Source organism: Vidua chalybeata, chromosome 3, assembly GCF_026979565.1.
Source record: "Vidua chalybeata isolate OUT-0048 chromosome 3, bVidCha1 merged haplotype, whole genome shotgun sequence".
Classification (NCBI taxonomy): Eukaryota; Metazoa; Chordata; class Aves; order Passeriformes; family Viduidae; genus Vidua; species Vidua chalybeata.
The window spans coordinates 76,423,829-76,449,365 of NC_071532.1; the positions used below are offsets into that span (position 1 = coordinate 76,423,829).

General features: G+C 38.8%; 1 long non-coding RNA gene across 1 annotated transcript; it reads left to right on the top strand.

Moving 5' to 3' along the window:
* Positions 1–280: 280 nt before the first annotated feature.
* Positions 281–20,999, top strand: LOC128785672 (uncharacterized). Its single transcript, XR_008429978.1, has 3 exons — positions 281–467; positions 17,253–17,357; positions 19,596–20,999. It is a non-coding gene; the product is annotated as an uncharacterized LOC128785672 (long non-coding RNA).
* The last annotated feature ends 4,538 nt before the right edge of the window (positions 21,000–25,537 follow it).

The following is a 25,537-nucleotide window of genomic DNA, read 5'->3' on the forward strand; positions in this document are numbered from 1 at the left end:
TGGAGCTTGAGTGACTCTACTCACACATACCTGTGTTACAGACTGGTGCAAAATTCTGCCTCTTTGTTTTTGAAGATACACTCAAAAAACTATAGAGCTCGTGCCTGGTGAAGGGGGGCCATACCTTGTAGTCAGGTAACTTTGGGATGGATGTGTGGGTTTGCATTACAATTAGGCTGTAATGAACAAAGTTAATCTGAGGAGAATGATTTTACCACAGTTGCTGGCTCAGCAGCAGCATGTATTCCCCTCTCCCCTGCCTGACAGGTGTTATGAAGTTTCTCATCTGCAAAGTTCCACTGAGTTCCCTCCCTGCAAGGACTTCCACAGAGCCTGGCCGCCGTGTCTCCACTCCGCTCCGCTCCACCCTCTGCTCCATCCCCCTTAGCAGGTGCTGTGGCTGCAGCCTGTGGGTGTGAGGAACCACCATGGAATAGGTTTCGAGGCTGCCAACTACACTCCATCCAGTGAGTAGCAACTGAATTTTACTCTATAATTTTCTTACCATTATAACCTCTGTTAGGATGTGAATAAACTTCTAATATTCCTCTAATTTTATCCCAACCATCCTTCCACACAGACATACCCCATAATAATCAAGGAAGCCTGCAGGCTGCCCCAGACTGTGTCCTGTAGGGTGACCCGCGGGGTTGGCGCTGTTGCCGTGCCAAGTCCCATGAACCGATCCCCCAGCTGACCAGTCAATGGTGCCCAGATGAAGTAATTAATCTTCTACACCAGCAACAAAAGGGAGCACACTCCATGTAGAGTTCCAACTGGGTTTTATTCGAGGGTTGAGTCGAGGGTCCACAAGGGTAGGATGAAGGTAGGCTGGGAGGGAGGCAGGTGAAGCAGGAGGGAGACAAACCGCAGGAGGAGGGATCCAGGGTCGGAGCACAGGCTGACAGCTGAAGCCGAGGCTGCAGCTGAGAGCCCCAGCAACGGGTGGATACAAAGTATATAAACGGGGGGAAGGTAGGAGGGGAGGGGGTACAATAAACCAATGGGGACAGGGGTAGAAGGAGGAGTTGTGGTGGGGTGATATACATTTCACCAATGGTGCAACAGGAGGGGAGTGACTGTCACACAGAAGCCAATGGGAGAACGGAGAGGATAGAACTTTCTGGGCTGTGGGAGTGAGTCGCGGGTGACTGGTAGGTAGCTATTAACATGCGGGAGCAGGAAGCCTTGGGAAATCGACACCCTTACTCACTCTAACTTAAACAAAAGTATCCTCCCAAGGCACCCCAGGCCTGCTACTGTCAACACCAACTCCCACAGAAGCCTTCTCACTTGAGACAAAATTAGAGTATTGATCTGAGGCATAAAGAGCTCATGTTTATATTTCTCTTCTCCTTGCTTCAATACAAGATAAGGCTTGAGTGGGGAAAGTGGACCAGACTCCAATGTATTGTACTGTCTTCTGTGAATTATTTTCAAGCTACCCAGCAAGAGCTATTCCATTTTGCACTCAAAATTAAATATTCTTTAAGTCAGTGGAAAAGATTGATTATAAAGGCCTCTTTTTTATTATAGCATGTGGTATATGGGAAAATGAGGTATCTGTCTGTGCTGCTTGGTTATTTACACAATGCATACAACCTCCTATAGAGGAAGATAGAGAGAACCACATACAAATATTCCATAAGTACTGGGCAGGCCCAATGTTTATGCTCTGAGAAACTCTCTTTCTTCCTTTAAACCAAGCTCAGAAAATTAGGCATACATTTTATTTCATGTGTTTCAAACTTTCAGATTGGCTGAATTTGTTAATCTTTTGGTCCATTAAAAGAGCCATTTCTGAGACACTTTAGACTCATCTTTGCATTATTAAAGATGTATGATCATCAAATTTCCTTGGGTTTCTTTTTAAAGGTTAAAGGTTTATTGTGTGTGACTTCCAAGAACTCCATCTCTTTCCTAAACACTTTGGTGGAGGTATAGTTCTGTTTTCAAACAGAATAGCTTCTAGGACACCTGGAGAAATTTTAAAAAACACAACTCAAAACCAAACAAACAAAATAAAACAAGCAAGCAAACAAAGAAACAAAACCAAAAACCAAAAAAATTAAACAACAAAAATGTATGTCGTGGTTTGACATGGAAGTGAATTTTTTTCCAGGAAGTTGGGTCAAACCAATCAGTGGTCAGGTTTGGATACTGGCACCTGGAGTGACCACTGAAAGTATAGACACGCCTCTGAGAACACAGGGGGTTAAAAGCAAGAACTCCCAGGGGAACTGTCTCTTTGGTTCCGGTCGTCAGAGAGTGCAGATGTCCACTGCCCAGCCATGGGCTGAGTGGGGGAGGGGAAGCCACGCGGCCTTGTCCAGGTAGGCCGAGGGACTGAAGGTCTGGAACCCAGCCAGCTCCTGGACGGAAGGGTAGAGAGAAGCGGAGATGCCTTTGTTCCCCCCCTCCTACAGAGGGAAAGTGACAGAGAGCCTGGCGGCACCTGGAAATTTGCCGGCAGAGGAGAAGGAGGAAGGGGGGGGGGGGGGGGATGATGCCCAGCGTGGGAGACGGGATGCTGGACCGAGATTTCAGCTGTCTAGGGAGTCAGAACTTTTAACCCTTTCCAGGAAATGAGGGCTTTGTAAAATATTACTCCTCCTTGATTTGTAGTGGAAGAGAGACAGTCTGGGACCTGAGATGTTAGAAGAAGAAATATTTAGGTGGGAGGAGATGATGAAGTAGCTTTTGGCTGGACTTTTCTTGTTAGCCATGGACTGAACCAAAAATCTCCTGCAATAGAGACTGCATTTTAGGGGGATGCAGTGGTGACCCAAGGAGACCTGCTTCGGCTTCTAACAGCACAGGAATGTCAAGAACAGAAGAAAGCTGAGGAGGGAATGGTGATGCCCTCTGTCTTCGGGAAAGAAGATGATCTCTGTTCTTGGACCCTTGGTCCCAGGGGAAAATGGGGGGGACTGTAGTCCCAAGATGAGAAGCTGAACTGTTGTATCTTTGGGTCTGTGGCAAAGCATCCTTAAAGGAGCCCTATGAGCAGTCTGTCCATGCACAGTGGTGAGAGCACTGTGACATGGAATGGAGAGTGTCACACTGGCAGATTTTCTCTGGGCAGTGCCACATGTGACATGGAAACACAGGAGGTGGCAACTGTGTTTCCTGGGGGGTCTGTGGTTCAAGAGAGACTTCTCTCTCCCTTGATAGCTTGAGTATTGATTATCTGAAGGGTGGTAATTTGATCAGGAATCCCAGGTGATGTTTCATGGTGGGTGTTTTAGGAATTGGGAGGAGGAGGGGTGTTTTAAAAGGTCTTCATCCTGGATTTAGTTTATGTGTTTTCTGTACTAGTAGTAGTTTAATAAAGTTTTTTTTTTTCCCTTTGTTATTAAGCTTGGGCCTGCTCTGCTCTGTTCCTGATAACATCTCACAGCATTTTCATGGGGGCGCTGGCATTGTGCCAGTGTCAAACCATGACAATGTACAGAAAAAAAATCTTTTGATGAAGTAGCCTTCCTTCCTTCCTTCCTTCCTTCCTTCCTTCCTTCCTTCCTTCCTTCCTTCCTTCCTTCCTTCCTTCCTTCCTTCCTTCCTTCCTTCCTTCCTTCCTTCCTTCCTTCCTTCCTTCCTTCCTTCCTTCCTTCCTTCCTTCCTTCCTTCCTTCCTTCCTTCCTTCCTTCCTTCCTTCCTTCCTTCCTTCCTTCCTTCCTTCCTTCCTTCCTTCCTTCCTTCCTTCCTTCCTTCCTTCCTTCCTTCCTTCCTTCCTTCCTTCCTTCCTTCCCTTCCTTCCTTCCTTCCTTCCTTCCTTCCTTCCTTCCTTCCTTCCTTCCTTCCTTCCTTCCTTCCTTCCTTCCTTCCTTCCTTCCTTCCTTCCTTCCTTCCTTCCTTCCTTCCTTCCTTCCTTCCTTCCTTCCTTCCTTCCTTCCTTCCTTCCTTCCTTCCTTCCTTCCTTCCTTCCTTCCTTCCTTCCTTCCTTCCTTCCTTCCTTCCTCTGAGGATATCTATTATTAGGATGAAGAATGACAGAAAATTTCAGCCCAAAGAGATCCCCCATTTCTATAGGAGCAGCTATGACAAGAAATCATAGATGAAACCATCTTAAATTATATTATCAGCTTACTTTGCACTCATCCATCTAGTACTAAGATTTCTCAGGTAAACTAGTGTATTTTAGAGCATTAGAAATAAAACAAGTGTACGCATATGGGGATTTCATACAGGTACAAGATAAATTTGTAGCTCCCTCCATAAAAGTACTCTCATGGATATAGACCAGGAACCTCATGGTAGAGAAGTGAAAAACCTGCAGCAAGTGGCTTATTATCATTCAAAGATACAGAAATTCCAACATCTGGGTATCTTGTTGAAATCGCCTCTATCCCTCCAAAATTTTTGTTGTCCAGGCTTTGTCTCATGCCTTCACCTCTACCCCATCCTCTCCCCTTTTGTTACTGTCACATTATATCTTTCTTTGCTTCAAGCTTCAGAAAATGGAAAATTTCAGACAAAACACTTAATGCAACACAATCTTTACACAGCTTAAAATGCAACATCAACAGGGCTTCAAATCTCATGTGTAAAATATACACTTTCAAAGATTTGAACAATTTACGAAAAATTGCAGAAAGGGCAGTATGATTTCAGTCTGCTTCTTATATATTAGGAAAGATTTCCCTGTCTTTTTTCCATAGTTGATCAGTCTGGTACAGAGCTGCTGAGGAGTGTTGGCAGGTATAAATTTAGCCTGCTAATGCCATATCATCACTGATGTCTTCTGCTACTTCAGGCTGTCATGCAAACACTCACCTGAGCTTTCAGGTACTCACTGCTCAATACTTATGTCCTGATTTACAAAACTGTCAATCACTCATAGTTCATTCTGTCTTCTCATAGTTAATGGCAGCAGTAGCAGTGCAGTATGAATCACTTCACAATCATCAGATGAAAAGCTCTTGGGATCCTACTTCTCATTTGCACTAAGAGCCTTTACATCACTGTGGAAATATGAGGGAGATTTAATGTGGGTGTAAATGACATTTTTGCTTAACTGCAAATCTCTTTTTCATTATCACTGTCTTGGATAAATGAAAAATATTTGTACATGTAGAATAACACCTCTTTTTATTAGTGCACAGTGTCCTTTGTATAATTACATTATACCTATTGAATAACCTTTCTCAGTTCATTTCTTGTTCATGGAGACAGTCTGTGATAATCATGGATCATAGACACCATGGCATCTTCAACAGAATTATTAAAGGAACCACATTCCTCAGGATGATTTTTCCTTCTTCCCTCTCTCATCATGAAGCGTATTGAGTAGGAGTTATTTCCACCTAGTTCATACAACTGAAAATCTAGGTTCCTGGATTAGCCATTTTTCCTCACCAATACACAGAATGGAAGGGTGACATTCCAAAGGGAGATTCATCTGATTGTGTTACGATAGTTGGGATAAATTGCTTCCTAGAAATTTGTAGACAACTAGACAACTAGATAAAATTTCTAGACAACTAGATAAAACTTCTGCTTACATTTAACAGCAAAGGTTATTGATCTGCAACTCACACAATGTGGACAAAAAGGCATTTTTGGAGGCAGCAGTGAATGTTATTTTCTATATTTTTACAGATTTAATGAACTAGCTTCAGGAAAAGAACATGACAACTTTTTCTCAAGAAATTTGAGTAATACTGTTGTTTGCTTTACAGGAAAACTTAGCCATTTTCCTATGCAGCCAAGTTTCTGTGTCAAAGTCATTGACAGTAAAGACAGGTACCTGTGAGTGAAACCAATTGTAGCCTTTACCAAGAAAACTTCAGTCTGAGCACTGTGAGACTGAAAGTTTACAAATCTTTTAATTAGAAGGAAAGAAATCACAATAAAAAAAATTACCTTCTTCCTTTTTTCATGAAATAAAAAGGTGGAAAAGATTAAAACTGACAAATATAAAATCTTTAAATACCACAAAGAATTCTATCAGAGAATTTCTTTATATAGATTATACAGTAACAGTTATAAATGGAAATTGAAGAAAAACAGATCAGGACAAACCATTTTTCATGCAGAAAATGTATGAAGGAAGATTGCGGCTGCAAACATACTGACTTGACTAAAGAAGCAAATTCCACTCTAAATCAGGAACAGTGATATATTTGTATGATTTTTATATGCTACCTACTCAGAGACCAGGCTGAGCATCTAAATGAAAATGAGTTTCTTAAAAAAGTTTATTCTCTGGCAAACAAACCTAGGAATTTCATCATCTTCAATGAGTCTAGAACATTTTTGAAAATAATGATGTTTTCAAGTTCATAAACTTTATAGAAGCCTTACAGATTCTTTTTCTGAATCTAAGTTCTGAGAAATTTATTTTCCACTCTGTTGGTTACAAACAGTTCAACAGGCAAATATAGAAAAAAATTATAGATACATCAAAAAGAACTTTCATAAAACGGCTCATGACTGCTTTGCCCATGTTATTCATTACAAATATGGCTACACGGCATTTTGTTATTTTGTATTTAGCAGTTTGACAAAAGCAATCATAGGAACTGAGAAACATAATGCATCAGAGCTGGGGATGCTATGAAGTTGGAATTTCCTATAATAAGAGTTTCTGAGATTCTACCAGGACTTGAAAAAGTCTGCTTTATAATCATTTCTGTCATTTCCTGTGAAACAAGATCTAAACACATATTACATTTCTCATTGAGTCAGTGAACTGTTTGGTACTCTATTGCTAGGCAATAGTCTAACTCAAGGCAGATTCCAGCTAGTGGATCATGTCCTGTAGATGTCATTTTGCAGTCCTCCGTACCTTAAGCCTGTCACTTTACCGATTTCATACTTTTAAAATAAAGCACCATTAAGGAACTGAATGAGCAATCAGTAATTAATACTTATAAAATTTACAAGAGGGATAAAGCGGTGCATTGCAGTTTATATGTATTTTCTGTTTGGAGCAGTAGATATATACCTTCTTACAGGGAAAATATTTTTAAATGCAGTTCCGTACACTCTGTCCTGTACAATGTGCACCTGAAATAGAAATGCTTAATAGTTTATGTTACAATTGACAAAGCAATTTATTTTGCATATGAAATGATATGTGCAATCACCCAAAGACTGTGCTTCTAATTAATTCATTTTTTACCATGATCTTAGCAAAATCAGGTGAAGAGTAAAGGAAGGAGAAGGGAATATTCACATTGTTAATTTCAGACAATTAGAAGCATGGGAAATGATGAACCTGTTTTCTGTAAACAGTCAGTGGGGAGTGATAGGAGGCCTGATGTTAGGCAGTGTTGGACAGTTAGGCTGTTCATGCTCTGTGTATTCTCAATGTCCTTTGCAATTCTGTAAGGAGCAGTTGTTTCCAAGTTTGTGTAATATTAAATGGAAGAGCTTATTCAGCCTTATTTTGCATATGCACTTGGGTGGAACATCAAGACTATATTTCAGTTGTAAAGTATTTCCACAGAAACTAGAAATAAAAAAAGTAATTTAGTAATTTTCTTTAAGACTCTCTAGACCTTTTGGTATGAGATAGACAGCATAATGGCTGAGTGAACTTTAATTTGTATTCTCTTAGCACCCTGAGTGCTTGATTCACATTGTCAATAAAATCCTTGGCATTCTTTCTGCAGGAAACATGATTTCTTGCTTGTTCCATTTTTTGGGGGGTCTTCCACACAATCAGCAACTGGGAAATTATCATCAGTCTTAAGACGAATTCTTAATGGTCACTGACTAAAAAAATAAAATTTACTTCTTGTTTTCTTGTTCATCCCTCTCTCTTTTGGGGGGGATGGTTGAATCCTCATATTCATACCATCAGATATGCATGCCATAACAGGGTGAGTAGATCATCATCTAGTGGGGAAGGACTGCATGATTTTCAGGAATGGTGTGTAGTGGCATAAGAGCTTTGATAGTAAAATAAACACTTGAGGAAATAAGTGTATGTGGAAGAAAGATCTGGCTGCACAATGAGCAATGAAGAGGAAACTTGAATAAAATTAATAATAAAAGACTGAATGGAAATAAAGAAGAGTCAGGCAAGAGAATTAAGATAAACACTGTTAAAGAAATTAACTATGGAAAATTTAAGATAATGAGATTTATTTGTTTCTATGTTTCCACTTCCAGATTCTTTCTTTTCTGATTAACAAGACACATGAAGTACCTGCTTAGTGATAAATTTCTAGGGTTCTCTGTTCATTGAATATGAGCTAGAGTCAAGATATTGCATTCAAATAAAAGCCCAGATTACAAAAATGTTCAGTGTAGCTCACCTGACCAACCTGAATAGATCAGTATATTGGATACAGTCATTTCATAACCCAATGTAATTTTCAAATTTGCTTTAGGCTTTGAAAATCTCACAAAGCTTTCATTATACCTTTAAGTCCCAAAGTATTACAGAAAAAATAAACACTACTTCTGCCTTTGACAGCTTTATGCTACCAAAATTATTCTTCTTTTGATGTAACTACTGCTTAGTCAGTTCTATTTTTCAAACAAAAGTTGAGACATACAGTGCTCCTTACACACATCAGGTCAGTCTATAACCTCTTGAGAATAACCTATTCTATTTACCTGTCCTTGCCACTGCGACTTAAAAAATAAGACGCTTCAGTTCTGTCATGTTATTCTGTTTTACAAAGCATAGAGGATTGTCTTAATTTTAGATTCCTTACTCCAGAACTTCGGCTAATAGAATTCAGGTGGGGACTCCACTGTAGAGTCACTAATTTCTGCTACCTCAGGACCCCAGCTAGATGTCTTTTAGATGTTTCAATCCACTCAGTGGCGTTAATTTAACAAAACCTGGCTTTGACTTGTCTGTAAAGTTCAGTGGATTGCAAAAAATAATTCATTTTAGGAGTTATTCCAGTGTATAGAAAAGTCATTTATAATAAACTACTATATCAAATGTATCTATATTCAAATATAAAGACATACCAGACAAGCACACAGGCACATGCAAACACATGCATAGATATAAAAATTTCCTCCTGAAATAACACATATATATACACATGCTACCATTTCATCTCTTTTGGATGAATTATTGTTTAGAAAGCTGATCTATTGCATAAAATTGCTCTTATTTCTGATTACAAGGCCTGTTAAATGGCTTCTAGATCTCTAATCAAAGAGAGACATGTCATAAAGAAAAGCTTGGGATTCATTTTTCTTGCTTGTATGTGGTTGCCAGGTTCAAACTAGGTGAAGTGTGTTTTAAATAGTTTGCCTTAAGCAGTAGCATATGAGCTGGCATGAAAGATTACTGTCCAAAAGGCAAATTCATTTATTACTAGCCCTGGTAGTATTTGTCACTTTATTCACTTGGGTAGCAAATATGTCACCCAGACTTTCATGGGGAATTAAACCATTGTGCAATCTGACAATAACAAGAATATTTTTAGCAACCATGACAGGTATCTGGTGCTCTTGTATCTACACATTCCTAGTCACAATTCCCTTAACAGGTATTTTGAAAAGAATCCCTTGGTACGCCTTTATCAGACCTTCTTGCTATTTGATGGACAAAGAGTTCTAGACAGTGAGAGTTGCATACCTCCCTACTGTCCCTCTTATGCCACTATAGCATGACAGCAAACTGCTACAGCAAATTGTTATAATAACTTGCCATAAAGAAGAGCACTCTGCAGTAATCTACTCATACAGTGACAAACTGTAGTGTACTGTGCTGTGTGGTTCATTCCATATCTGAAAGAAAATATTAAAACTTCCTGGTCAAATGTAATTGATGGAAGGGGATTTTCTGTCATCATGATGATTGAGGAACTACAGATTCAATAACTGCCTAAATTTTTGATTTAAGCAATACAAGTGAAGGGAAAATCTGCAAGTGATATTCACTTCTGTATTTTTTTTTTTCCTGGAGTACTATTTTGCATTTCTCAGCACTACACATTGATTTTATGAGTTAAAACAAAAAAATAATCAACTTTTGATATCTTAAAAGTAAAGCCAGAAACATTAGGTTAAAAATGAACAATTTTTCATGTAACAAAAATACTTGAAAGGTAATTTACACATCACCATTTTTTCAGATGCATCTTTCATAAAGAAGATTTCTGCTATACTGACCATCACCTTCAGGCAACATGAGGTAAAATTTTATCTCTTATCCATCTGCCAGAGCATCCTCAAGCTTTGGCTGGGACTCTAGAGAGGTAAACCCATACTGCACCTTGTGATTTGCCATATAAATGCCACAGAGAAGGTGTGTACAGCAGCTTTCACCTATTATTATTGCAATGTCACCTGACAAGTGCTGAGTTGGCAGAACAGTCAAAAACACACCTTAGAATAGCTTTCTACATGTCCTAAATTGAGGATAAAAACCAGAAGTTCAAGCTGCCTACAAAGCAAGCATGTAGGTCTTTTGGGAATTAAGGATTTTAGGACACTCTTGGGATCTGAGAATCCCAATAAGTGATACATTAGAGAACAGAGAAGCTTGATACAGTCCCAAGTAAATGCATAAGTATTAATGAAGACCCAAAATAGGAGACAGAAAGGCACATGCCAATCAATCACAGACTGCAAAGAGAGCTGCTAAAGGAAAGGAGCAAATATCTTAGGAACCTCCCAGCAGGGACTATTGAGTAAATACCTTGGTATCCTCAAGGCAAAAAGAACTGAGCTAAAGTTAAAGGTCTCTAATTTTAGTGATATCCTAAGGCTAGAAGTGTCAATGTCACCTAATGATCCAGAAATACTGACATGGATACGTGAGTGTTACCTTTCACAGAGGATCAGAGCAATTAGTACAGTGCCTACATCAAATTCAGAACACCAGAAAATCAAAGCTGCTTCTGGACTTCAGGCAATTTTAAAAGTGCATTACAGATCTCTTCTCAGTGACCTTCAATCTGAAGGGTTATTACACCCTTTGAGGTCTAAGACCCTGAGTGTCAATTGATGCACATAGATTTGCAACCCTCACAAAGCTAAGCTTTTTTTTGCAAGAAAATACAGTGCTTCTTTTCCCTTCTATCCACAAGTTCTGTAGCACTTCGAATAAACTGATGAAATATGAAATACCACAACACTCATACAAGATAGGGATACACTATTACTTGTTTGTCATTCCAGAATTTCTACTACAAGAGTGTGGGAAAGGCAGTCTGTAAGGGGATTGCTGACTATTTCCTCAAGCTAGCTGGCCTTCCTAAAGCAATACAGAGTTCAGGGCAAACTAATCTGTAATATTTAGCCCAGCTTTGCAGAAGGATTTTGCAGCCCACAGTAAATTCCAGGCTGTTGCCAACACACTGCTGCCAGCAAAATGAGAAAGTTACAGTAACTGATCAGTACCCACACCTTGATATATGCTGCAGGGTGCATCATGGGGCTCCAAGACTCAAAACCTGGTGTCAGAAATGTCAATAGGCTTTTTTACTTCAGAGGTCATTTTTGATGGCTTAAGATTTCACCATCAGAATCCAAATCCAACTGACTTCAAGGAGACTAAAGTTCCTACAGGAGGTTCTTAACTTTTGATGTGCATAAGTTCATCTGCAGAACCTCAGCCAGTCACTTCAATCAATAACGTGTGTCTAGGGTGCAAAAGGAATTTGCTTCTTCCTATGCATGTTTAATGGACCTCCAAAAAAAAAAAAAAATTCTGACAGGTACAGGTGCTTAAGGAGGATTTAAGGCATAGATGTCTGCAACAAGTGGATTGCTCAAAACCAGTATCTCACACATCTCAGGCATAAGCATTTTTGGGACAAGAATGAGAGACACCTGAAGAAACAGCAATGTCCAGGGTAGTCTGTCTATTCAACCTGCACTGATGACAAAGAAAAAGGGCTCATGGTCCCATGTTACCTGGAAGCTCCTCATTAACCTCAGCTGTCTTCACTGGCCAAGGCAATTCTTTCCAGAAGTCACCTTTTCAGTGTACAAAAATTTGTGAAAAAGAGGCACATAGGCACTTATCTCTTCCTGCATCTTATAAACCATGGTTTGAATGGGAACTTACACATCAGCAAACTGAGTTTTTCAATAAAGTTTCCTTTGCATATTTAGCTTTTGACACCTAAACCACTTTTGAACATTGGTTCTAACTCATGAGTAACACTGATCCTTTAGAAATCCAGATGTTTTTAAGGACTGTACTTAGAGTGAGAAGGAAGTACAGTAGATTAGATATGTGAGGCATTCAGTATCTTCTGTATTCATAAGTAATATAAGCTGTATAATATCCATAAAAACTGATGAGGCATGTATACATGAGGAGTACCTACACTTGTAAGATGAAGATGATATTTTCTAAACTAAACTACTGTAATAAATTAGTGTTCCCAGAATTTATAAAATTACTTCCAAATGGAAAAGGGACATCTTCTGTCAAGATATTGGCCTTATTCAAGGAAACAGTAGGTTTATGCACTGTGCTTGTGACTACACTGTGGTAAGCAGACATAACACCATCAGAAAATTAGATCTTGACATTCCTCTTCAAAATAGACCCGATTATTTTCTCGGATGGATTTGTAGCTAAGTGCTCCATACACTGCTGAATCATGCGCAGCCTGGGATTTCATTTTGAGTAGATTATGAATAACTGTTATTAAAGCCCCCTGTCCTATATAATATCCCACTTGGAGTTTTTGAACATGGGATTTTTCTTTTTTCAGGTATGAAAAAACTGATAAAATCTGTCCAAAAATCAAGCCATGTTTTAACGTATGCCAGTGTTTTATGCCACTCTGCCTTTTGTTTCACTTTCATTTGGGAGAGGTCAGAGATCTCAGTGTAAAGGTGTTTTTCTATCTATAACTGCTCTTAAACTATAGGCAGAGGCTTGATTTAATTTGTCATTAGTTCTGTTTTGTAGCTCCATAAATGTTGAAATCGGACCGTATTTTTCATTGTAAACACAGACAGTAAATTGACACATAAACACAAAGCTTTGAATGAACATTTTGCAATGTTTGCCTTTTCAAACTCTGAAGATATATTATCCTGCTGGAAAATATTAGAAGACTGACAGCACTGGACATAGCACAGGTCCTTTAGAAAGGAAACTAAATAAGCAGCAATCACAAAATAGAATTAAAAAGCAAATAATTCCTAATTAATTTTAACAGATTACGAGTATTTAGAGTATTTCTTAGAAAACCCAAACAGTTGCAGAGCAGTATTTACACAAAGCAACTTCTTCTTTGAGCAACAAAGGTTAGGATAGCCTTGTCAGAAGACATTCTGCCAAAGTACTAAATAAGATATGCAAAATTTTCTGAAATTTGGATTCAGTTACTGTGTGGTGGTATTTACACATTCTTAAAGTACCCATACAAATATCCACTGCACATTTGAATATGAAAATTGTGTGCGTGGGTGTGGCTACTCTGAGAATCATGTGCACAAAGCAAAATACATATTCATGTTCAGACATACTGTTTACTTTAGAAATACTGGCTATTTTTATGTGTACCAAGTTTTCATTTCCACAAATTACACTCCAATATATCACTGTCAATGGTTGGACACTGGCACAATGCCAGCGTCCCCATGATAATGCACCTTCTCTAAATAAATGCTGTGAGATGTTATCAGGAACAGAGCAGAACAGGCCTAAGCTTAATAACAAAGGAAAAAAACTTTATTAAACTATTACTAATACAGAAAACACATAAACTAAATCTAGGATGAAGACCTTTTAAAACACCCCTCTTCCTCTCAATTTCTAAAAACACTCAGCCATGAAACATCACCCGGGATTCTTGATCAAATTACCACCCTTCAGGTAATCTATACTCAAACTATCAAGGGAGAGAGAAGTCTCTCTTGCACCACAGACCCCCCAGGAAACACAGCTGCCACCCTGTGTTTCCCTGTCACACATGGCAACCGCCCGGAAAAAAAAATCTGCCAGTGTGACACTCTCCATTCCATGTCACAGTGCTCTCACCACTGTGCATGGACAGACTGCTCATAGGGCTCCTTTAAGGATGCTTTGCCACGGACCCAAAGATACAACAGTTCAGCTTCTCATCCTGGGACTACAGTCCCCCCCATTTTCCCCTGGGGCCGAGGGGTCCAAAAACAGGACTCATCTTCTTTCTGAAGACAGAGGGTATCACCATTCTCTCTTCAGCTTTTTCCGCTTCTCGCCATTCTTGTGCTGTCGAAGCTGAAGCAGGTCTCCCTGGGTCACTACTGCATCTCCCTAAAATGCAGTCTCTATTGCAGGAGATTTTTGGTTCAGTCCATGGCTAACAAGAAAAGTCCAGCCAAAAGCTACTTCATCATCTCTTCTCACCTAAATATTTCTTCTTCTAACATCTCAGGTCCCGGACTATCTCTCTTCTACTACAAATTAAGGAGGAGTAATACTTTTAAAAAGCCTTCATTTCCTAGAAAGGGTTAAAAGTTCAGACTCCCTGGACGGCTGATATCTCGGTCTGGTGTTCCGTCTCCTACACTGGACATCTCCCCCCCTCTTCTCCTTCTCCTCTGCCGGCAAATTTCCAGGTGCCGCCAGGCTCTCTGTCACTTTCCCTCTTGGGGGGGGGGCAAAGGTATCTCTACTTCTCTCCACCCTTCCGTCTACAGGAGCTGGCTGGGTTCCAGTCCCTCAGCCCCTCGGCCGACCTGGACAAGGCCGCGTGGCTTCCCCTCCCCCACCCAGCCTAAGGCTGGGCAGGGGAGAGTCTGCACTCTCTGACGACCGGAACTAAAAGAGACAGTTTTCCTGGGAGTTCTTGCTTTTAACCCCCTGTGTTCTCAGAGGCGTGTCTATACTTTCAGTGGTCACTCCAGGTGCCAATATCCAAACCTGACCACTGATTGGTTTGACCCAACTTCCTGGAAAAAATTCACTTCCATGTCAAACCACGACAATCACTTAATGAAAAGGGTTTAACATGGTGATTGGACAATACAGGAGGCATGTTAAAATAGTCTGCCCAGTAAAGAAGACATGGATATGACTAGCAAAATTTTTTACGTCTTTATTTCAACATCCACATTGTTTACATTAAAGATCTGATATATTATCCCTAAAATTTAATTATGCTTTCATAATTTTGAATATCATGCCTATCAATCCAACTTCTAGGTCCTTCTGGAATTGCTAAAAAGAGTTCCAGGTTGTTCTTGCATTTTACAAGGACCTCTTTTTTATTTTGTGATTTAGTAGGGAACAGAAATGTGACAGAGTGGGAAAACCAACAAACAAACAAAAAAAACCAACCAACCAAAAAAAAAAAAAGAACCAGCTAAAAACCTCCAATCTTCTAATATAATTTAGGGTTTTATTTATTGAGAAAGTATTGCCAAAAGGCTATGGCACCCCTTTCCACTATTACAGAGGTGCAATACAAAAACATAAGAAAACCTTGTTCATGCAAAGATCAGAAAAAGCAATTGGAAAAGGGAAAAGTGACAAAAAACAGCAGCAGCAAAATAAACCAGAAACACTGGCCAGATAAGGTAGACTTCAGTTTGCAAGTGTTAAAAGAGTCTACATTTTTTCCCTAAGTGGTTCAAGAAAGGCAGCATACTTTTTTATTCTCTTACCCATCATCCCTTGAAATCAGAAGAGCCCTGACCTAAAAAACAGATTAAAGTGTTTTCAGACCAAATCACCATTCCAACTAGGCATGTTTCACGACTCCTTAACTTGTTAGTACATTTCTGGAGTGACTTGGAACATCCTTTCATGTATCAATCTCCTTAAAGTAGTCCTTAGGGCTTAAAAGTGCCACCTAGGGCCAACTACAATGTGTTCAAGCAAGACTTGGTTAAAAAGAGTTTATTCAGAAAGTAAGAGAAAGCAGCAATTGAAATGAAATGTACCGAACAGCCGGCAGACTGCCAAATGTCGGTGCATAAGTCTTCCCCTCCTTCCCAACTGAGGACAGAAAATGTAGTTAGATAGGCCATTGTTATTGGTTGAAAAAAAACACTAAAAAGTATTAATGTCCTATTTTTCCCATTGGCAATACATTTGCCCCAAAGTAGGGTCAGGGGGCTAAAGTCCACCTACCAAATTAAAAGGAGAAAAGGGGTTGTTTTGTTGTAAGCTTGAATAGTTTAGCCTGACCCTAGGTGAGACAGAAGGCAATTTTCACCTCTCAAAGAAGGTCAATTGCATTTGCCAAGGCACAGCAGATCGTCAAAAAGACTTTAATTTTCCTGCAGTATGACCTTCACCCAGAACAGGGGAGAATCATGCTGTTAAGGATATCTGCAAAGACCAGACACAAAAAATGTCAGCTTTCAAGCACATCTTTGTCTGAAAAAAGAACATTTGCAAGATTAATATTTTGCTAAATGATGTAGCATAGACTGATTCTAGAAACTAGGCTGAAAAACCCCAGGCTTGTGCAGTTTAGGGACTGCAAAAGAGTCCTGCCACATCTAGTAGTCCAAACCAGCAACTCCCTGGGTTTCTTTAGTTCAAGGGATTTATTTTTTTCTCGTCATTCAGGTGGGAAAAATGGGGGGGAAATGGATAGAAGACACCTAGAAGAAACATTTCTGACTGAAGAAACATAGAGCTGATGTATCAGGTTCATATTACCCTTCATAATGAAGGGAAGAGGAATTTGTCAGGAAAAAAAAAAACGTTTACATAGAAGCCTCTGAATAGTTCAGAGGTTCTAGCTATTGTCAGGTGTGTACGGATCCCCAGCAGGGCTGTTGCAACTGATTCAAAGGAAAGAAGTTGATGGTTGGTAAACTAGTCCTTATCAAAGCTGAAAATATGGAAGATGAGGAAATAACTTTGAGGGATTCTCTTTTTTTTCCAGTAAATATTGACATCTTCTAGATGAAAAATGGGCATTGAAGATGGAAAATTGCACTGTACTTTAAATATCACATCTGAATTACTTGCACCCAATTTTATCTGTGTGTTTCTACTTATTTATTTGAAACTCCACAACCAAGTGGAATATGTCCTTTTCCTGGACAAAGACACTTAATAAATTAAAGAAAAAGTTGATGAAACTTTCCTCTTGTCTTCAATTAAACCAGCTTGCTACAGAAAGGCGTGTATTCCCCACTGTACACATGGAAAGAAACAGCTGACTCAAATCATTGAGCTCTGTATCTCTTTAGAGTTATTTGTAGAACTAAGTCCTCATTGGATATTGAATTCTTCAGTAAATGGGGCCACCAGTTTGCTATCAATCAGATTTAAAGTGAGCTTGAGTTACTACGGTTTTGTTTTCCCTGGAGTGTTAGAAACTGTTGGTTTGTGATATTAATCCAGTATCTGTTCACCCCAGGTCCCCAGTCTAAAGTTTTGTTCAAGATGGGAATACTTCAGCTGAGAAACGTCAAAGCTGTGACCTCAAAACTCTGCAGTGCCAAGGGACAGTCTAGAATCAACGGTAATTCTCTGGTCAATAGCTGGGATCTGAAGGTCACCCAAGGACAGAGACAACCAAGTCTCCAAGGTTGCAGCACTGTGGAAAGGGACCTGGGGGTCCTGGTCCATAGCAAGTTGAACATGAGCCAGCAGTGCCCTGGCAGCCAGGAGGGCCAAGCCTGTCCTGGAGGGCATCAGGCACAGCATTGCAAGGGAGGGGATTGTCCCACTCTGCTCTGCACTGGGGCAAACTCACCTCAAGTGCTGGGGGCAGTTCTGGGTGCCACAATGTAAGAAAAACATTAAACTACTAGGGAGTATCCAAAGGATGCTTCACAAAAAATGGTGAAGGGTGTGAAGGGGAAGCTTTATGAGGAGAGGCAGAGGTCACTTGGTCTGTTCAGCATGGAGGAGACTGAGGAGAGACCTCATTGTGGTCTTCAGCATCCTCATGAGGAGAAGCAGAGGGCCAGGTACCGATCTCTTCACTCTCATGACTAGTGACAGGAACGAGGAAATGGCATGAAGTTGAGTCAGGGGAGGGTTAGCTTGGATATTAGAAAAAGATTTTCACCCAGAGCATGGCAGGGTACTGGAACAAGGTCCCCATGGAAGTGGTAACAGGACCGAGCCTGACAGAGTTGAGGAGCCATTTGGACAAGTCTCTCAGACACATGGTGTGACTCTTGGGATGTCCTGTAGATGACCAGGAGTTGGACTTGATGAGTCATCAGAATAATCAGAGTTATCAGAGTCATGAGTGCCTTCCAACTCTGAATATTCTATGATTTTAAGTCCTAACAAAAATTGAAACCACTCTGGTACAGGATACAAAAAATGTTTAAGATATGAGTGAGTGCGCAAACAGGTCACAATACAGAAAAAAAAAAAAAAGTTCACCAGATCAAGTAGACAAGTAGATACAATGAAGTAAATAAGTAAAAATGAGAAGAATAAAACCACAGATGACTGTGGGAAGCCTTCTGATGACACTGACTAGGAAGCAGTGAACAACAGGATGGTGAGTGATGAATGATGGGTAGAGAAAAGATGGAAACACAAAAGTAAGGTTTCCTGACCTAATGTTTGAGGAAATTTTTAGACCTAGAAATTAAAACAAAGCAGGAGCATTGCTAAAAGTGGGGAGCATGAAATAAAAAATATAACATAGGTAATCATAATTAATGAGCTGCTCTTGTTTGTTAGCATCATGAAAATGTGCCGTGGGGAAATTTTTTTAGCAGAACCTGTTAACATTAAGCTTTATCCATACACCACAGTTATTTTTGCACAGCTAGGCAGTTACACTTCATTTTTCTTTTTTTTTTTTTTCCCCATTCTTTCTTTTCTTTGCTGCCTTCCAGCTGCATTTTTTCTCACAAGCATCTTCCAACCCATTTATGCAATGAGGCTTATGGATATGATGGCTTGATGTTCATTCTATAAAAAAGCAAAGCCATCAGAACTATCATATACAATGTAGGACAGCATCTTCAGCTTCAGCCTATTTGTCTTGACTCTTGTCTTTCTGTTGCATCTCTGTCACCTGCTGTGTAAGTCATGCAATCACATCTTTAAAACAAATACTTCACCTACAGACGTAAAAGGGTGGAAAAGTCCTACATGGAAAAAAGTGCATTAGCCCAAGAGCCATTATAGCTAAATAAGTGCCAGTGCAGCAGAAGCAACTTAAGCAAATAAGTGCCTTTGAACCTTTAGTTCTTAGTGCAAGAGACTACCCAAAGGAAGTCTAACCCTGCTGTGGAGGAAAGTAGACTGGTATAACTGCTATCTCTCTGAAAACTGTCCCTCTCTGTCCTTGGACACAGCCACCTGAGAACTTACAGACCTTAGCTGTCCACCCCTTACTGCGTCTGTCAGCCAATGAAAAGATTCCTAAAGGACGAGCCTCACTCTCACTGATTTAAGATCTCAGACTTGTTCTAACTTAGTGGTAATCTACTACACTAGTAGTGTGTGGTGTATCTTTGTTAAGAAGACTTTCTCTGTGAGTCTGTGGCAGTTGTGGTTTCCTTTTTGTCCTTACTAAGTTGTAATTTCCATTTCTTCAGGCTCACCCAAACCTACAGCTAAGCTAGCACACGATTTACATGTACATATAACATTCCTGAACTTGGTAAAAGGACCTGTAGGTCAGTTTTAACATTTTAACATTAGTATCAAATATATGCTAATTGATACAAGTTTCAGAATGATGATTCATTTTTCAGGTTTTAATATGGTCTTCCTTTTCCTTCAGTCCCACAGCCTGAGAGATAGCCTCTAACACAGGAATGAATATTATGCAGCATGCAACAGAGTTGTCACGATGTTTATGCAAATAATAGCAGTATGAGGTGACAGAAAGAAGCATGAGGAGACAAGAAGAGATAAGAAAAGGACAAATATTCCTCTGTGCTCATCCCATATACTAGAAATTTTCTGGTTTTTGCTTTTGAAATTTCTCTCAAGGTGAATACAAATTAGTGAACACAAAAGCAATTATTACTAATAAATATTAATAAACAATACAGGATAGATATTATGAAAAAAAATGTATTCTAGTTCTCTAAGAAGCACCTGCAGAAATAGAACAACTCCATCACTTGTTTCAATGTGAACAACTTGCCAGCCAAAGTATCTGCCACTAAAATTTATCCTTTTTAGTGCACCATGATGTTAGCTCAATGTTTTACTAGAGAGGATGAAGAAATTAATCCATTTTTGATTTATTTAGTTAAAGGCCATATTCAGTGTACCTCTTCCTCTGGTGATAACCTCTGTCTAATATATAGATCTTATTTTTATCATCTTCTATTGCTAGCATAAACACCAGCTTGTCCACTGACTAAAACTGACCATGTGAACTCTCAGTTTCTGTATATCTCAATTAGTTTTGCTGCTGGCAAAATGTACTTTAATTTTTATTTTTCCACAGCCAGCATTTCCTCATTTTTCTCCATATATCTTGGTGACGCTTCCATGGTTTTTATCTTATCGGAAGAAAACAAAAATTCATTGATTTCTTGGGGAGAGGATGCAACAGGTTTTGCACATATTAGGTGCACCTGGCTCAGATACATACAACTCTTTTTATAATACCCACTATCTCTTTTAAAGTCTGAGATGTCAGAAAGAACACATGAGCTATTATTTTTATTTCTAAGTATTTGAGAAGCACTCATACACTACAGTGCAGAGATCTACTTAAGTACCACAGCATAGAGATGATCCCATCAGCATCTCCAACAATTCAAGCCTCTCCCCCAGTGATGAATAATAACACCAGTTAAGAGCAGTACATAAAAATGAGATTTATTCTTTCCTCTATGATCATGATTAAAGGAGCAGGTTATTTTTTCCTAAGACTATTAGTTGTATCCTTTCGCCTGCAAGTCACATCTCTGAAGCAATTACTTATTGACATGTAAGTCTAAATCCTGAGTATATCTTCTATTCATACCCTCTGTGACCCTCCAGCAGCCTGCAGACTGCTACTGTGTTTTAAGTAAGTCTAACTCTGAAAAGAGGAAATAAGTAAATTCTTCTCTCCTTTATCCACTGTACTATGATGTTTTTGTCTCTGTTGAAATGTCTCTGCTACATCTCAAAGCTGCATGCCTCATCCATCTCAAAAGGATTCACTTTTCTTTAAGAAGGTTGATTAAATACCTAGGTGACTTTTTCTTAAATTTTGCTTTTTCTTAAAATAAAATGTTTATGTGCAGTTTTTTGTGTTTTTTTTTTTTTCTGGAAATTAAATTACGGAGGATCACAAAGTATATTAGGAAAAAGAAAGGTAAAAACCAAAAATGTTTCAAAGATATAATGTAGGATCCCATTTCAGTGAGAAAATGTCCTGAAGGAACTGCTGTTGTTCTCACTACTAGATAAAATCTGAAGATACTTAAGAAAGAAGCAAAGCTCCAAAATACTGCAGAAATTACTCATCTTCTTTACATCCTCTCTTGATCTTCTGTACAACAAACGCTGAAAGTTTGGGACAGGATCCAAATGGTGGCATTCACAAGGGAGACGGGACAGCAGCATTTCTACAAAAAAAAAATTGAATTACTGACTTAAAAATTGCTAACTCTGACATGAATTAGAAAAAAAAATCAAGTGCTTTTAGACAAAATATTCAGAAGAGCAATGAATATGTACAACATTTTGGAGGAAATGGCTGAGCCAGCAAACACCAGCACATACTGCTTCACAGTAAATGGGTTCCAGAAACTGCCGTGCTTTTTGCATTCATCCAGTGACAGATCAGTCTAGAGAATGGTAGCATCTGGATGAGGGCAGATGGCTAAACTGTCAAATAATGACATTTTACAAAATTTCAGCAGTCTAAGCACAATATGGCTCCAATCCCAAAGGCAGACAGGTAAACAATGGTGCAGAAGTTATAGCACTAGCACATAGGATTATTGATTATAATTATTCTAGGGGAAAGAATTCTTCTCAGAAGATTAGGCTGACAGGAAGATTGAGAGTTCTCTCAGAAAGAATTAGGTGACATCTCCCCTGTTTTGTTCATCCATCTATTTTGCTACATTTTTACCTCAAATGAGCTTCTTGTGATATGCTAAAATAACACAAACTTTTTGGGGTAAAGATGTTCATATCCACCATTTTTCTGCAATTCACCTTTCACTGCTAAATTTTTTATTGTGTTTCATAAAATCATCACTGAGCCAGGGATAGCCATTAAGTGAAATCTTTGTCCTTACAACCAGAATGCACTTGGATACAAAAGGTCTTACCTTTGTCATTCAGAAGACAAAAATCATTTACAAAAATACCAGAAAATAGTAGCTGGTCCTGTGGAGAGAAACTAGAACATCTTTCCTCTCAGTTGAACTTGCAGAGAAGCAAAATTTAAAGTTTTGAATCTTCTGTAAAGAACAAGGAAAAAGAGACCCTTTTTTGAGGTTGCTGGCATGTGCTTTGGAAGTGAAGTCACAAAATGGACAAGAGAGGATTCTTCCATTTTATGTTGGAATTTCTGTTCCTTTTTTTAGAGAGGTCACAGCAAGGTACCTTAACAAGGAAAAGTGAATCACAACCTGTAGTTCTTAGTGTCATTCTTGAAAAGCAAATTAAGAGTTTAACTGAATTTTTTGCATGTCAACAAACACTGACACCATTAGCTATGCAGTTACATGAGTGATAGTGCAGCCTTATAGAAGTGACTGAGGGGTTCTTCTTTCTCTGTGGTCCCTTCTCCTATGCTTAATGTGCACTTGTTCCCCAGCCCATAATATACTGGGATGTGTAGTTTGGAGATTGTCAGTCTGTCACCTGCCTTGTTAAACATATGGTTACCCTGCTTATAAAACCCTTCCCCTGAGAATGGGCAGAGACCTGTGAAGGGCAGATAGGCAGGCAGACAGACAGGCCTATCAAAGGAGAAAGAGCTGGAGGGGGGGAAAGAAAAGAGTTGTTCTGCTGGAAATATTAATAGTATTACAAATATATAATTTTCATGTGCTTTTCATTAAACTCCTATACATAAATTTATGTGCTTTATGGTGCTTGACAGATGTGATAAAATTACATGGATGGCATGAATTAGCTGAAGTTCAGTCTAAATAAAACCAAGGTAATACTGATTGGCAAGGGAAAGACTTTAAAAGAATAAGGAGTAAAGGTGTCTGTTTTTTAAAATTGTATCTTATTGCTGGTATGGCTCTTAATGTGCATTTCATACTAAATTCACTTCTTTCTGAGTTCATACTTGGCAACAGTAACTCAGAAGCTATTACTATTCCTCTCAGATACTTCTTTTACCATTTTTATTGACACATGGAAAATACTGAGGATATCTTTAGGAAAGATCATTCTGCTTGGATATATCACTGCAATATCCATAGCTTTGCCAGCTGCAGAACAGAATTACGTAACTTCAGTGTGTGTTGACCGCTGCATCTGAATGATATCAATGCCTGTATTAATGCATATGCTATTAATTATGTAATAGTTCAGAGACAGTGTGCTAGTTGTGAATTAAGTGTCATTAAACACTGAGGAATATTTTTTCCCTCCGTAGTTATGTTTTCAGTCTTCACACATGGACTACAGCTTCCAACGTTAGAGCTACAGTTTTCTCAAGAAAACCATATTTCTTAGGAATTTCACTTTCTCGGTAGAATTGTTATTGTCCAAAATGGGACTTGAGCTTCGGGAATTGCTTTGATAGCATGGATAACAATAGGGCAGACTCTTAGGTGATATAACTGTACCACAGCTGTATACAATGGAGCAAGCCCCAGATTGTGTGTTTTATTTGCATCAGGAAATGGGGTTTATTTTTCAGGTACATAAATTCAGATTTAGATATTGATAAATGACAGATTTGAGTTATCTCTTTCTTCAAAAGAATTTGGGTAAGGTGCTATAGCATATATTCATATATGACTTTGCTTGTATTAACAAGTTACTTGGTGAACACAGTATTTATGGAATGGAGTACATGTGTGTTTTATCTATGATAATAAGGGTAGCAGAATCTGCCTCATACAGTATCATGGATTTTGAGAAGAATTGTACTGGCTATCCATGGAAGAGCCATCGAATATGCTCTTAGACATCCATAGTGTGCTTGTTCTCATAAAGAATTTTAATACTGATTACAGAATCTTCTGTCTCCTGTGGTGCTCAAAATTTCAAAGTCATCATCCCAAGTCTAAATTCTGAAGTAACATTGATTATGCCTTATCTGGTCTCTGAATAATCAAACTTGTAAGGTAATGTTACAGCTTGTTTCACATTTTACTGATTTTCTTAGTCTAAAATCTCTATATTTTGTTTCTTATTTCTAAATTAATTTACAACCTCCACTTAGGGAAGGTAAATAAGCAATTTCTTTCCTACAGACAAAAGAAAATAACAATGACAAAGAAACCAAAGAGTGATTTAATATAGCCCCTTGCCAAAAAAGAGTAAACTATAGCTGAAGCACTAAACAGTACCATTTGTCTAAACTTTTGTTAAAGCCTTGTGTGACAGAAATTCCACAACCTGCTTTGGGTAATATATTTATACAATCAACTACCTTTGCTTCTTTACCTGTCCTAATTGCCACTAGCTGCTATTAAACCCTCATGAACCTCTTACTTCAATTAGAAGTGGGATTCCACTATCTATATAGAGAGATCTAAAACCAAACTTTGTGAATCACCTTTAAAATCCCTTGCATACTACAAAGAAATTGAAAATAAAACATATACATTCACTGGATATAGGTCCTGCATTTCATGGTTTCACACAGCAAACCGGGAACAAACACCATGGTAGGCAATAGCAGAGTAATTTATTTTTTATGTTACTTTTCCTTAAAATAGAAGGAGATTAAGCTGCTCTTATATAAATATTTAAGTAAATAAACTGTCATCAACTCAGCAATCAAACTGTGAAAATGTGAAGGTGGGATGAATCCAAAACTACATAGCCATAAGCTGATTCATATTCATAATCTAAAACTTTTCATATTTAAAAGGATTAATGTCCCAGGGGAAAAAATAAGAGAAATATACATGCTCGGTAAGGATACCAGTCTCTAATATCACAGCAATTGGTTAATGGAAGCATGTATTTTGGGGAATTTTGATGAGGCAGCTAAGTTAGTTATACATGGTTCTGAATAATGATATGCCCATATTTAGGTACAAAAATACAAAACCTTATGAGATCTAGTTTCTGTCTACCAACCACACTACACAAATGAATCAAATCAAGTTGCAGTTGTACATTCAAATTTAAAAATTCTTCTAGGAAAGGAGAATTTTCTGCTATGCCACACTGTATTAGATTTGTGTCTGAACTTATGGCTTCTCCCTTCAAATGTACTAGATTGTGAGGGAGATCTGATATATTAAAATGTTACTAGAGACCTGTTTAGGCTTCCCAACCTCACTTGAGGTGTCTAGTTCAGAACAAGCTTAATTGCACACATTTATTGTTATAAAAAGCTAAGGACAAATAAAAGAAACAAGGGTAGTTCATTGTAAAAATATATTACCTAAGGCAGTTTGTGGAATTTCTGTCATGCAGGGCTTTAACAAAAGTTTAGACATATGGTAGTATTTATTACTTCAGCTATGGTTTACTCTCTTTTTGGCAAGGAGATGCATCTTGATCTCATGCCTTTGAGCACAGGAGTGGATCACCTCCCATCTGGATGGGCCTTTTCCCACAATG